Below are 11,915 nucleotides of genomic sequence, written 5' to 3'. Positions count from 1 at the left end.
CAATCCTATGCATGTTTAGACAGAAATAAGTCCTACATCTGCCAGTATTCCTGGGCAAATTGACAAATGCTGGGAACTGCAGGACTTATTACTGTGTAACCATACACAGGATTGCACCCTAATTCTATCAGCACTTGTACATTTTAAAACCCGAATCAGATTATGCAAATCTATCTTTTGCTCAATTGTATTCTGATGAAATTAGTTCTAATAAAAACTGTAACACAATTCATAGTGGTATTTCTATATTGGTTCTTCTTTCAGATTCATCAGATGAGCATATTCTTTCATATAAGCCTAAGAGCCTTTTGCCCATTTTGGTCATTCCCCAAACCGGGAATGACTTGAACATCCAATATAAAAAAAGAGAGCACATTCCTGCAGCAAAGGACACTGAAACATACTTGACTGATCCATGGCTGACTCATTTTGTTCCTGTCATTGACACTCTTGTGGTTCTATTGAGTCTCCCTTTAAACAGTATGGCAATCCATATGTTTGTGGTCAAAACAAAGCTTAAGAAGCCAGCAGTAGTGTACATGCTCAACCTGGCTTTTTCTGACGTACTCCTTGGGAGTGTGCTGCCTTTTAAAATTTTCTACCATTTCTCTGGAAACAACTGGGCATTTGGACCTCACATGTGTCAATTTGTCGCCACGACCTTGTCCTGCAACACGCATTGCTCCATACTGCTGATGACTGTGATAAGCATCGATCGCTTGCTGGCAGTGGTGTACCCGATCCAGTCTCTGTCGTGGCGCACTGCGAGGCGTGCCAGCATGGTGTGTGTCGCCATCTGGCTCGTAGCCATAGCTGGGGTGATACCGCTGCTTACCAGTGACCTCACGCGTGAAATACCTCAGCAAAACGTTACTGCCTGCTTTGATGCCCAAGTGCTTTCTCTTGCTATGAACGTTCACTATTCCTTTTTAGTGTTACCTATTTTCTTCTTCTTTATTCCATTATTAATCTCTACCACCTGTTACGTGTGCATTATAAGGAAACTTGCTTTATCCAATGTTTCTGTAAAGCCAGGAAAGAAGAGACGTGCCATCCTCTTGACTGCAGTGGTCTTGTGTTCTTTTATTGTTTGCTTTGGTCCAGCAAATGTCCTTTTGCTGGTGCAAGGCTTTGGGCAAAAGCAACAAGTGGAGAGTCTGTACGTTGCCCACGTGCTGTGCATCTGTATTGGTACGATCAACTGCTGCATCGACCCCTTGATCTTTTATTACGCCTCCTCAGAATGTCAAAAACAGGTCTGGAATCTCCTGTGCCAAAGAAAACGTTCCAGCCTTGACAAAAACCTTCGGAGAACCAACAGCAATACAGCAACCTTTCCTAGTGGCTTGGATCATTTGTCTCTTGCATAGCACTTTATAGGTGAATGTCAGTCTGGACCTTTCATGTCACAGATGTGAATATCAGTTTGCAGCAGCTCGCTTCAATGTCTGTGAATTTCTTTCAAGTCTGGGTTGGGTCAGAGTCGCTGGGGAAGGGAGGAGCTGCAGTTTTTTTCTCCAGTGACGCCAAAGCATGTGTGTGTCTCCCCACATTATATGCGTGTGTCTCTCCCCACCCTAGTATGTGTACTGAAAAAGTTGTGTTCCCCTACCATATATATGCGGATATATTTATCTGATGTTGTTTTTATTATATTTGTTCATTTGTTTTGTTTTGTTTATAGCATTGTTAAGTCGCCATGTGAGGGCTTACCCTAAAGGCAAGGCAAAAATAAAATAAATATATGTTCTTCACTCTCCTGCCATTTATTCATGCTCTATAATGCAGTCATGGAGATGACCTCAAGAAATAATTTCAGCAAGCTCACAGTACAAATAACTCCTTTAACCAGCCTTTCCAAATCTGGTGCTTTTTAGATGTGTTGGACTACCATTCCCACAATCCCCCAGCTAACATAGCAGATTGGAGAAGGCTGCCTTAAACCTTCTGTAGAGTTGAGAAGGGCAGGTTGTGGCAGAGTATCCTCTGCAAAATCTGGCTGCCCTTTAGAGCCGTTTTTATATTCCTGGTACATACGAAATTACACTAGATGGCACCAAATGCTAAAGCTTTATTCCCCTGTGCACATTTATTTGGTGTATTTCTTACAAGTAAATAAGAAGACCAGGCTGCATGTGGCTTTGAAATGTCACATCTTGGGTTGGATACAGATTGACACTGGATCAACTGCACTGGTGGACATGGACTTCCCTGCCCCTTCTCTCCCACAGCAGCCCTCCAATCCTCTGAAAATACTACATAGTGAGTTCTGTGTCTGTTTACTCAGAAGTAAGAAATAAATCTTGCTCCCCTGCAGTCATCCTTTAACACATCCCAGTGCATACAGAGCCACTGTGTATTGCTAAAGCATTAAAGAGCTCTTTTGCACTTTAGCTCTTTAATGCTTTAATGATATACTGTGGCTCCATATACATGGGGTACATGGAAGGAGCCTCCTCGAAGGTTGTTGTACAATCGGGCGTACTCTGGTAACGGTGCATTGCACCAGCTAATCCTTCTACCACGTGATCGAACTGCAGCTCGGCGGTGTGGTGGTGGCTACATTTTGGCGGAGCGGAGTTTGGTCTGGACACGACACGACCACAACCACGACTCCATATACATTGAGATTGACTGAAGGGGAGTAAGATTTATTTCTTACTTCTGAGTAAACATGCATAGAAGGGGGGGATATGTTAAAGATTAAAAGCAGGCCAACTAAGGTGAACGAGTGTCCCCACTACTGCGGTATTGTGAGGGGGTGCTGCAGCACTCCTGGGGATTTTCTCAATGGGAAAACTACTTTGACTGGGGAAACGAGAGGGAATGGGGTGGTCCCACTCCTTTTACCACGTCACTGCCAGGTCACAGAGGATTTAATGCAGGGGAACATTGCACACTGTGGCAAAACTGTGCAGGAGCTGCATTTTAGGAAAAAGACGCAGTAAAAGGACTTTCAGAAACTACACCTTTTCCAGAGGGAAGCTGCAGCTTTGCTGTGGATTGGCGAGAGCATCATGTGTTGTTAACAACCTCAAAGTGTTCCCACTCCTCACTAAATCGCCTGTGAAGACTGGCCCTGAGTAACTGGAGGAGCCATTTTGTCTCTGGAGCACAGGCATATAACTGCATGTGCAGTGAGCGAACAGCGGGGCACTGTGCAGTGCGCTGCCTGACGCTTCTCACTCTGCAGCTGCCAAGGTATATTTCAAACTGTTAATAACATACTGTAGGACAGTTATGCTTTTTGACTATATCTTTGACCAAAAACGCAAACACTGTCTTAGCTGAGAAATCAGAGGAAAACAGGATTATGCAATGTGGAGATGCAGAACGGCCGCCTTCCTCCTCATCCCCAGTTAGCGAAGACTGCTTCAGACAGTGATCATCCATCTGAAAATAGCACACACCTGTTATCAACTGTGAAATGTTGGAAGATGTGGAGAATACAGTGAGGACCTTCTCCTTTCTCATTTGAGCCGCAGATGCTGTGGTGGCACCAGAATGGGGTACAAACCAATGCAGCAGACTTCCTGTTCGGTTTCCTTCTGGATTCCCTTTCCACGGTTTGAGTACCACATACTTAGTTGTCCCTCTTGCCCTCATGATCTATTACAACATGGAACAATATATTTTTGCTGGGAAAATTACCCCCACCCCCCATTCCCCAGCTACTGTGGGGGTTGCAGCTAAGCTCACAGGTAAAAGGGAATTCTATGGGAGGGAGTGTAGTAGAAACGTGGATGGCCATTGTTTTCTCAAGGAGTCAGTGATGCACGACAAATTCCCTTGGCCATGTCTAGATTTCCATTTGGGCTTGTTGCTGCTAGTGTTTAGCTATGATTCTAGTTCCCAGGGCCAATTATCTGTTTGAGACTGAATAGCTTGAAAGGCAGGTAGATAAAACTCTGGCGAAGTCTCAAGGCTAGGCTACTTGTTGTTAGCAGAGTAGCCAGGATGGAAGTTATCTATGCTGGGCTACTGCCAAACATTCTCAAAGCCACTGGATGATGTCCAGAATAGGAGGGATCAATGGACTAGTATACAAGGGTCTGTGACTCAATGGTAGAATACTTGCTTTGCATGCAGAAGGTGGCAGGTTTGATCCCAGGCATCTCCAGGTGGGGTGGGGGAAACTCCTGCTTGAAACCCTGGAGAGCTGCTGCAGCCAGTCAGTGTCGACAGTATTGGGCTAGATGGACCCAGGGTCTGACTCAGTATAAGGCAGCTTCCGATATTCCCATGATTCCCAGGGACCCTCTCAATCCAGAACCTCAATGTAGGCTGATCAGGAAATGGGTTGCATAGCAGGCCTAGTGGGCTCTGCTCGTTGCTGATTCTGAGAAGGGGGTTCCCGGTGACTGAAGGGATGTATGTTTATGATCTTGTTGTGTAGATTGCTGCAGTTTTGCTTTCTCTTGCTTTATTTACTCCGTTAATTTTCTTCTGTTTAATACATCTTTAGCCAGTGGAGGCTGGTAGGTCCGATGTCAGTGGGGTAATGAATCCTTTCAGTCAGAACCAGTCAGAACTCTAAAGGTTCTATCCAAGGTGCTTCTGGAGAGCTCCTTTAGAGTTCTGGCTGGTTCTGACTGAAACCAGGAGCAGATTCACTGCCCCACTGACATCAGAGCCACCAGCCTCCACTGTCATATTTATTTATTTATTATTATTAAATTTATTAATCGCCCATCTGGCTGGTCACCCAGCCACTCTGGGCGATGTACAACATACAATAAAAACAGTTTAAAACAATAAAATTCTACAATAAAAACATTTTCTAAAATACCCTAACCCACCCCAAATGCCTTCCTGAACAACAACGTTTTTAATGCATGACGGAAGCTCATTAAAGAGGGGGCATGACGGAGTTCCCTAGGGAGGGAGTTCCACAGAGTGGGGGCCACCACAGAAAAGGCCCTCTCCCTCGTCCCCACCAGTCTAGCTGTCCTGGCTGATGGGACAGAGAGAAGGCCATCCGAGGCTGATCTTGTTAAGTGGCCTGTCTGGTGCTGCTGGAAGCGCTTCTTCAGCCTTCATCCATTAGTGTGTTTGTTGTATTCTGAATCCTAAAAAGAACTGTTGCCTATTGGCAACACGGGCGGGGGGGTCGTGTCCCTGTGGGCCCTGGTTAGGTACAGCATGAAATAAACAGAGATGATTGTTCAGCAGAGTTCAATGAAGTGGTCCTTGGTGCGAGACAAGAGTGCCCCTATTTCCACCTGAGAAAGACTGGAGGTAACTTTTCTTGTTATTAAGGTAGAGTTTAATTGAAGACAGGGGCTATTAAAATGAATAGAAGTTTGTTTACCAAACCAGATTCTTCTTTAAGATCACCACCAGGGTTCAAACTGCATTATGGCTGCACTGAAGCAAAATGCCATTTTCTTAGGCAGACAGAATACATTGTACTCAAGTGTGCGTGCAGAAGCTGTGTGGTCCTAAACGACTTACATCATGGGTGCAAAATCTAAGTGGTTCTTTTGGCTTGTAATCTATCACATTCATTTACAATAATAAACTCCTTAAAAGGCATTGGAAAAGGAAAATCTCTCCCTTGTAAGTCCATCATTGCATTCTTTCCTACGCAGACTAGCTTCACTGTGTTCCACATTGACCTGGACATTTTGTATTCTTTTTGGAACATATATGTAACTAATTTGACTTGGTAGCAGTTTGATATTATGTACGTTTGGAATATTAGATGCTCATGGGGGGGGGGGGAATGACCACCTACAGCAGGGGTAGGCAATTTGAGAAACTGTTGTGGGCATCATCACAAAATGGCTGCCATACGAGGTGAGGCTAGTCACAAGTGACCTGCCCCAAAAGCTAACGACAAGGCAGAGGTGGGGTCTGAGCGTCAACACACTAAACAACTCCTTGGAACCCACACTTCTTAGCGCCAACAGAAACCTATTTGTTAATTTAAAAAATGTGGGAGGGGTTGGGCATCTTGGTGGGCACCAAGAAAGGTGTCCAGGGGCACACTACGTGAGCACCATGTAGCCTACCCCTGAGCTAGACAGGGACAGCATCCTTCTGTACTTCTTATTTTAAAAACATGTTATAGTCAGAGGACAGCTGAATAGTATGTACATGGTTAGAGATGCTCATTTTATTATTTTTACTTTAAATATATATTATCCTTTTCTACAAACAAAATGGTGCTTATTCCCAAGTCACTGCGTTTAGCACCAGGGCAGCAAAATCAAACTTGAATTTATTCCTGTAGTTATGATAGCGCCATGATTTAAGTGCCTTTAAAATGTGAAACTGCTCATGCTCAGAGTATTCCTTTATAAAAATCAGGATTAGCAAACAGATTTTTTCTTTTTTGCTCTAAAGTACTGGGAATGCCAAAGCAGTTGAAAGTATGGAATGGCAGCAGGAGATGATGGGGAGAAGATAAATGTCATTGTGTACTTCACAATTGAAGCAATACACATGGCTGTTTAAAGCCCTTTCCCCAATAAAACTATTAAGTCCAGGGTCCAAAATGACCTAGCTGCACCACTGTCCCCATCAACCGGTGTTCAGATCTAGACTGCCTCTTAACATGCAGGTTCTATTAGCTAGCATGACTAATGGCCTTGATAGTCCTATACTATGTGAATTCATACAATCCCATTTTAAAACCATCTAATCCAGCAGCCATCACTGCAGGCTTTTCTATACCAGGGTTTTATCTTCTGGAGTCTTTGAGGGATTAAGATTGGCTCCTTTACATGGGCTGACACATGCTGTTTTTCGGGGGGGTTCTTTCCCTGCAAGTTCTATATGTTTCTTTATACAGCCACTAGATGGCGCTGTGGTATAGTGCAATTACGGAAGTTCATGCAGCCATTAAAGTGCTTCATCGTGCTTCTAGAGGTTGACGACATCATGTAAAGGACCCGCAAACCTCCATGAATGACCAGTCACAAGTGCACAATAAAAGCCTCATGTAGAGAAGCACTGCATCTTGTGGCACCAAAGTGCTTCCTTTTTTACTGTCTGGAATCTACTGCTGATCAAACGCATTGGGTGACTCTGAGTTCTAGTGTCTGAAGTGTTTCTCCACACCCTTTATAACTGTACATACTTCTAGCATGTCCCTTTACCACCATCCTGCTTTCTACAAAAGCCCCAGACATTTTAGCCTTTCCTAGTAGTGAAGGTATTAAAACATCCCAACCACTTTGTCCTTTTCTGAAACCCTTTCCCAGTTCTAGGATAGCCTTTTGGAGATGGTGCTTCTGTATGTGGTGTCCCAAATGCAGCCACACCAAAGATTTCTGTAAAGGCATTAACACATCTGAAATCAATCATGCAGAGATTGTGTGCTAGGGAGCCAAAACTGGTCCTTTTTCAGATAAGCTTGATCTTCTTTCTAAATAAACCCATAAAGAAATGTCTCTCCTTTGGCATAGGCACTAAAACATATGAAGTGGGTAACAGCAAAATCAACTTTCTTGTAATGGAATGCAGAAAATTTATTGCTTTTCTATTTGGCAAGCCTGGTGCTCTGGAAAACATACAGAGAGTGAAACTAGGGCTGTGCAGGGACTCCCCAATCTGACTCGAAAGCCGCAAAGCAGCTTCCGAGGTGGGCGTGATTTGGCTCAGGCAGATTCGGGGGGCCCTCGACCTGCCTTGGCCCCAACCCGAAGCGGAGTTTGGATGGCGAACCCCACTTCAGGTCCCCCCCGGCACCCCCATGCGCCCCCCTGCTTCTTACCTGGGTCGCCTCCTCTTCCATCACCGCCGCACCACCGCCTTCTCTGCGGCCACTTCTGCCTTCTCCGCTGCTGCCTGCCACCGACAGCTCCTGAGGCCTGGACGCACGGCAACTTTTCTTGCAGGAAGTCGCCATTTTTAAAAGTTCCAGGAGGTTGCCATTTTAAAAATGGCGACTCCCTGCAAGAAGACGAGTCGCTGAGCGTCCAGGTCTCAGAAGATGGTGGTGGGTGGGTGGCGGCAGCGGAGAAGATAGGGGCGGCGGTGACAGAGAAGGCCTCAGGAGCTGGTAGTGGTGGGCGGCGGCAGCGGGAGCACTGCACCGCTGCCGCCTGCCACCAACTCCTGAGGCCTGGATGTGTGGCAACTCTTCTTGCAGGAAGTTTTTAACTTCCAGGAGGTTGCCATTTTAAAAATGGCAACTCCCTGCAAGAAGACAAGTTGCCTCGTGTCCAGGCATCAGGAGATGGTGTCGGCATTGACAGGCAGCGGCGGAGAAGACAGCATTGGCATTGGAAGGTGGCAGCGGCAAAGACAGCAGTGGCTGCAGAGAAGGCAGTGGTGGCGCGGCATCAGCGACAGAGGCGGTGATGGCGTCAGCGAGGACAGTGATGGTGGCGCCAGCAGTGGCTCAGGTAAGGACCCGGAGGTGCCAGGGGGGTGGGCTGGGGGGCCGAAGCTCCGAAGCGCGCTGAGAACTTCGGAGAGCCCCCGACCCGCTTCAGGTCACTTCATGCCCCCTCCACTTGGCCTTGGAAGGGGAACAAAGTGACCTGAAGCAGCCCGCTTCGTCTTGGGGTTTGGGCCTCGGGCTGAAGCAGTGCACAGCCCTAAGTGAAACCATTAAAGTAGAAGGATCTCAGTGAATCCTCGTTCAGGGGAAGTTGCTTTGCATGCGTACCCCTGAAGCCTTTCTTAGAAACTTGGAAACAAAAAGTCCAGGTTCCTCTCTGGGGGAGAAATGGAGCTCCCTCTGAAGATACCGCTTCCTCTGCTCAGTATCCTCTGCACCTTATCCAGCACAGCAAGAGCAAACAGTGAGTACAACCCAACATGCTTTCTCCATGAGATAACATTTGTAGCTTTAACATGACATGTATTGATTAGGTGATTATTGGGGGTGGGGTGGGGAATGTCACCCTCTCCTCCTAGTCCTAGAAATAGTGCTGTGCAAAAAGAACCAAGCTGAACAGTTAAGAGTAGAAGAGGAGCCGAGGCGCAGCTAGGGCTGGAACTTGGGGCTAAGGTCCAGGGCCCTGGGACCCCCAAATGCAGGAAAAAAACCTTCATTTAATTCCTGCAGGCACAATGGTGCTATGATTTAAGTGAGTTTAAAGGGCAAAGTTGCACATGCACAGAGTGTTTTTATTTATTTATTTATTTTAAATCAGGGTTAGCAAACAGTTTTGTTGTTGTTCTAACATATCAGGTTTATACAAGGAGTTGTAAAGCTGGGGAGAGGTAACGAGCAGGGTACTGCAGGGCTCAGTCCTGGGCCCAGTGCTCCTTAACGTTTTTATTAATGACTCAGATGAGGAGGTGCAGGGAATGCTGATCAAATTTGCAGATGACACAGAATTGGGCAAGTTAGTTAATTCCTTGGAAGACAGAAACAAAATTCAAAGTGATCTTGATAGACTGGAGCGCTGGGCAGAAAACAACGAAATGAAATTTAACAGGGATAAATGCCAAGTTCTGCACCTAGGAAAAAGAAACCAAATGCACAGTTACAAGATGGGGAATACTTGGCTCAAAAATAGTACAAGTGAGAAGGATCTTGGCGTTGCTGTCGATCACAAGCTGAATATGAGACAACAATGTGATGTGGCTGCAAAAAAGGCCAGTGCTATTTTGGGCTTCATTAATAGAACTATAGCTTCCAAATCCCAGGAAGTACTAGTTCCCCTCTACTCAGCACTGGTTAGGCCTCATCTGGAGTACTGTGTCCAGTTCTGGGTACCACATTTTAAGAAGGATGCAGACGAACTGAAGAGGGTTCAGAGGAGGGAAATGAGGATGATCAGGGGACCGGAAACAAAGCCCTATGAGGAGAGCCTGAAAGAAATGGGCGTGTTTAGTCTTGAGAAGTGAAGACTGAGGGGAGATACGATAGTGCTCTTCAAGTACTTGAAAGGTTGTCACAGAGAGGAAGGCCAGGATCTCCTCTGCATCATCCCAGAATGCAGGACATGGAATAATGGGCTCAAGTTACAGGAAGCCAGATTCTGGCTGAACATCAGGAAAAACTTCCTGACCATTAGAACAGTATGACAATGGAACCAATTACCTAGGGAGGTGGTGGGCTCTCCCACACAGGAGGCATTCAAGATGAAGCTGGACAGCCATCTGTCAGGGATGCTTTGACTTAGATTCCTGCATTGAGCAGGGGGTTGGACTTGATGTTCTTATAGGCCCCATCCAACCCTATGATTCTATGAAGCATGGTGGTTGGTGTGTGGAGAAGAGAAATATTAGTTATGTGCTTCACAGCTGAAGTAATACACATAGCCATCTAAATAGGCCCCCATAAGATCACTAAGGTCCCATCTACATGGGGAATTTACTCTGGTTGTACTGCATGTCCCCGCCCCAACGATAGTGGTACATGATGTATGCCCCTCTCTGTAGCAAGCGTGGTTTTTCATGCTGTAAAACCTGTTTGTTTTTTGCAAAGTTGTTTTCTGATGGATTTTTCTGTCATGGCGGCTTCAGCGTGGTTTGGGAGTCTGTGTGACCTCAACTGCCTTTGGTGCAGGCTGGGGGGAGCAGTGCTGATTGGCAGAAGGGAAAGTGGCATCCTGAAAGGGTGGACACAAGGCGGAGAGAGGGCAAAACATGTCTACTCGGAAGTGACTCATTCTCTTCAATTGCACTTTACCAAGTGTGAGCAGGGAGAGGGGCTGGGAGAATCCCTTGCTTGCTCTTTTTAAAATGTCCATACAAGCGAATGTGCACATAGGTTTAATGAGTTTAAAGGGTGATTGCCCCAAGTGACCTTTCCTCCTGCCAAGAAAAGGTGGATACAAGGGGAGGTGTTAGCAAAACATGTCTACTCAGAAGTAACTAATTCTCCTTGACTGTACTTCATTGAGCACGCGAGCGAAGAGAGGGGCAAGGAGCAAGCCTTCACTCATTTGCTGCCCCGCACCTACACAGCCGATGACGTTCAGTTCTACTCACAGTTTCCCAACTATTGTGGTTTCAGGTGGTGTTTGCTCCATGAAAGCAGATTTTTTTAAAAAAAAAAAATGTATACATCACTTTACTGGCTACATTTCCCCTGGGAGGAGCAAACCCGACATCATGAAAATCCAGATTTAAATGGAATCATCTCAGAAAGCATCTCTGTATAGATGAGGCCTAAGTCTAGGGTCTAAAATTACCTAGCTGCACTACTGAAGAGGAGAGATTATATGGAACTGTTGTACTAGGAAAAATTTTCTTCTCTGCAATTATGAGATGCTTTTGAGTGTGTCTACATAATGATTTGGGGTTGTTGTTTTTACTCTAAAAGGGATCATTCTCCAGCTCCAAATGACGTCGTAATGTGCATTCAGGCTAGCTCTTTTTTGAACAATCTTCCTCTGATCTTTCAGCAAGGAAGTGATGAACTCCCCGCAAGTTCAGCGCTTTGTCATGATTCATGTTCTACTTCCAAGAGATTTCTTTCCATGACAAACATTTATTTAGTACTTTGTTAGAGAGACAGAAGCTTGTTACTAATAGTCTGAACAGAACAAGCTCTACAGATACCTCTTTGTGGCCCTTTTAAAGATCCTGTTTCACGTCTTCCCCACCCTATGCTTTTTCAGCAAACGGAATCAAATTGCATGGCGTATGAATATGAACACAATTGTGCAAACACAGCGTTTTAAGGGCAGAGGCTTCAATATCATGGGGGAAAGAAGAACCTAAGTACGGGCAGCGTTCAAAGATCTGTTGTGAGACTGGGGGGAAAACACTGACATGAAATGTGACAAGAGTAACCTGCACATACCCTGATATGCCAATCATCAAATCAAGATATTAAGCCTCAAAAGTGATTTCAGGGGAACCTTCTGCAGCAACTTGGTTTCCTCTGGTCGTGGCTGCAGCTTAACCTATGGCAGTGGGTGGTTGCATGACATCTGAACCCAGAAACTCTGGGTTGTTTATGGGTTAAACAACCCAGAGTTAACCCAACAGTAACCCATGGT

At 45.6% G+C, this 11,915-nt stretch overlaps 1 pseudogene; it reads left to right on the top strand.

The window, feature by feature from the left end:
* Positions 1 to 482: 482 nt before the first annotated feature.
* On the top strand, positions 483 to 1,370 carry LOC146352190 (proteinase-activated receptor 1 pseudogene; annotated as a pseudogene).
* Positions 1,371 to 11,915: the final 10,545 nt, after the last annotated feature.

The sequence above is a fragment of the Heloderma suspectum genome, chromosome 2 (genome assembly GCF_057233095.1).
Source record: "Heloderma suspectum isolate Gila_16-S chromosome 2, 16-S_ref, whole genome shotgun sequence".
Lineage (NCBI taxonomy): Eukaryota > Metazoa > Chordata > Lepidosauria > Squamata > Helodermatidae > Heloderma > Heloderma suspectum.
The sequence above is the reverse complement of the archived record's forward strand: the minus strand, read 5'-3'. Positions and strand labels throughout refer to the sequence as shown.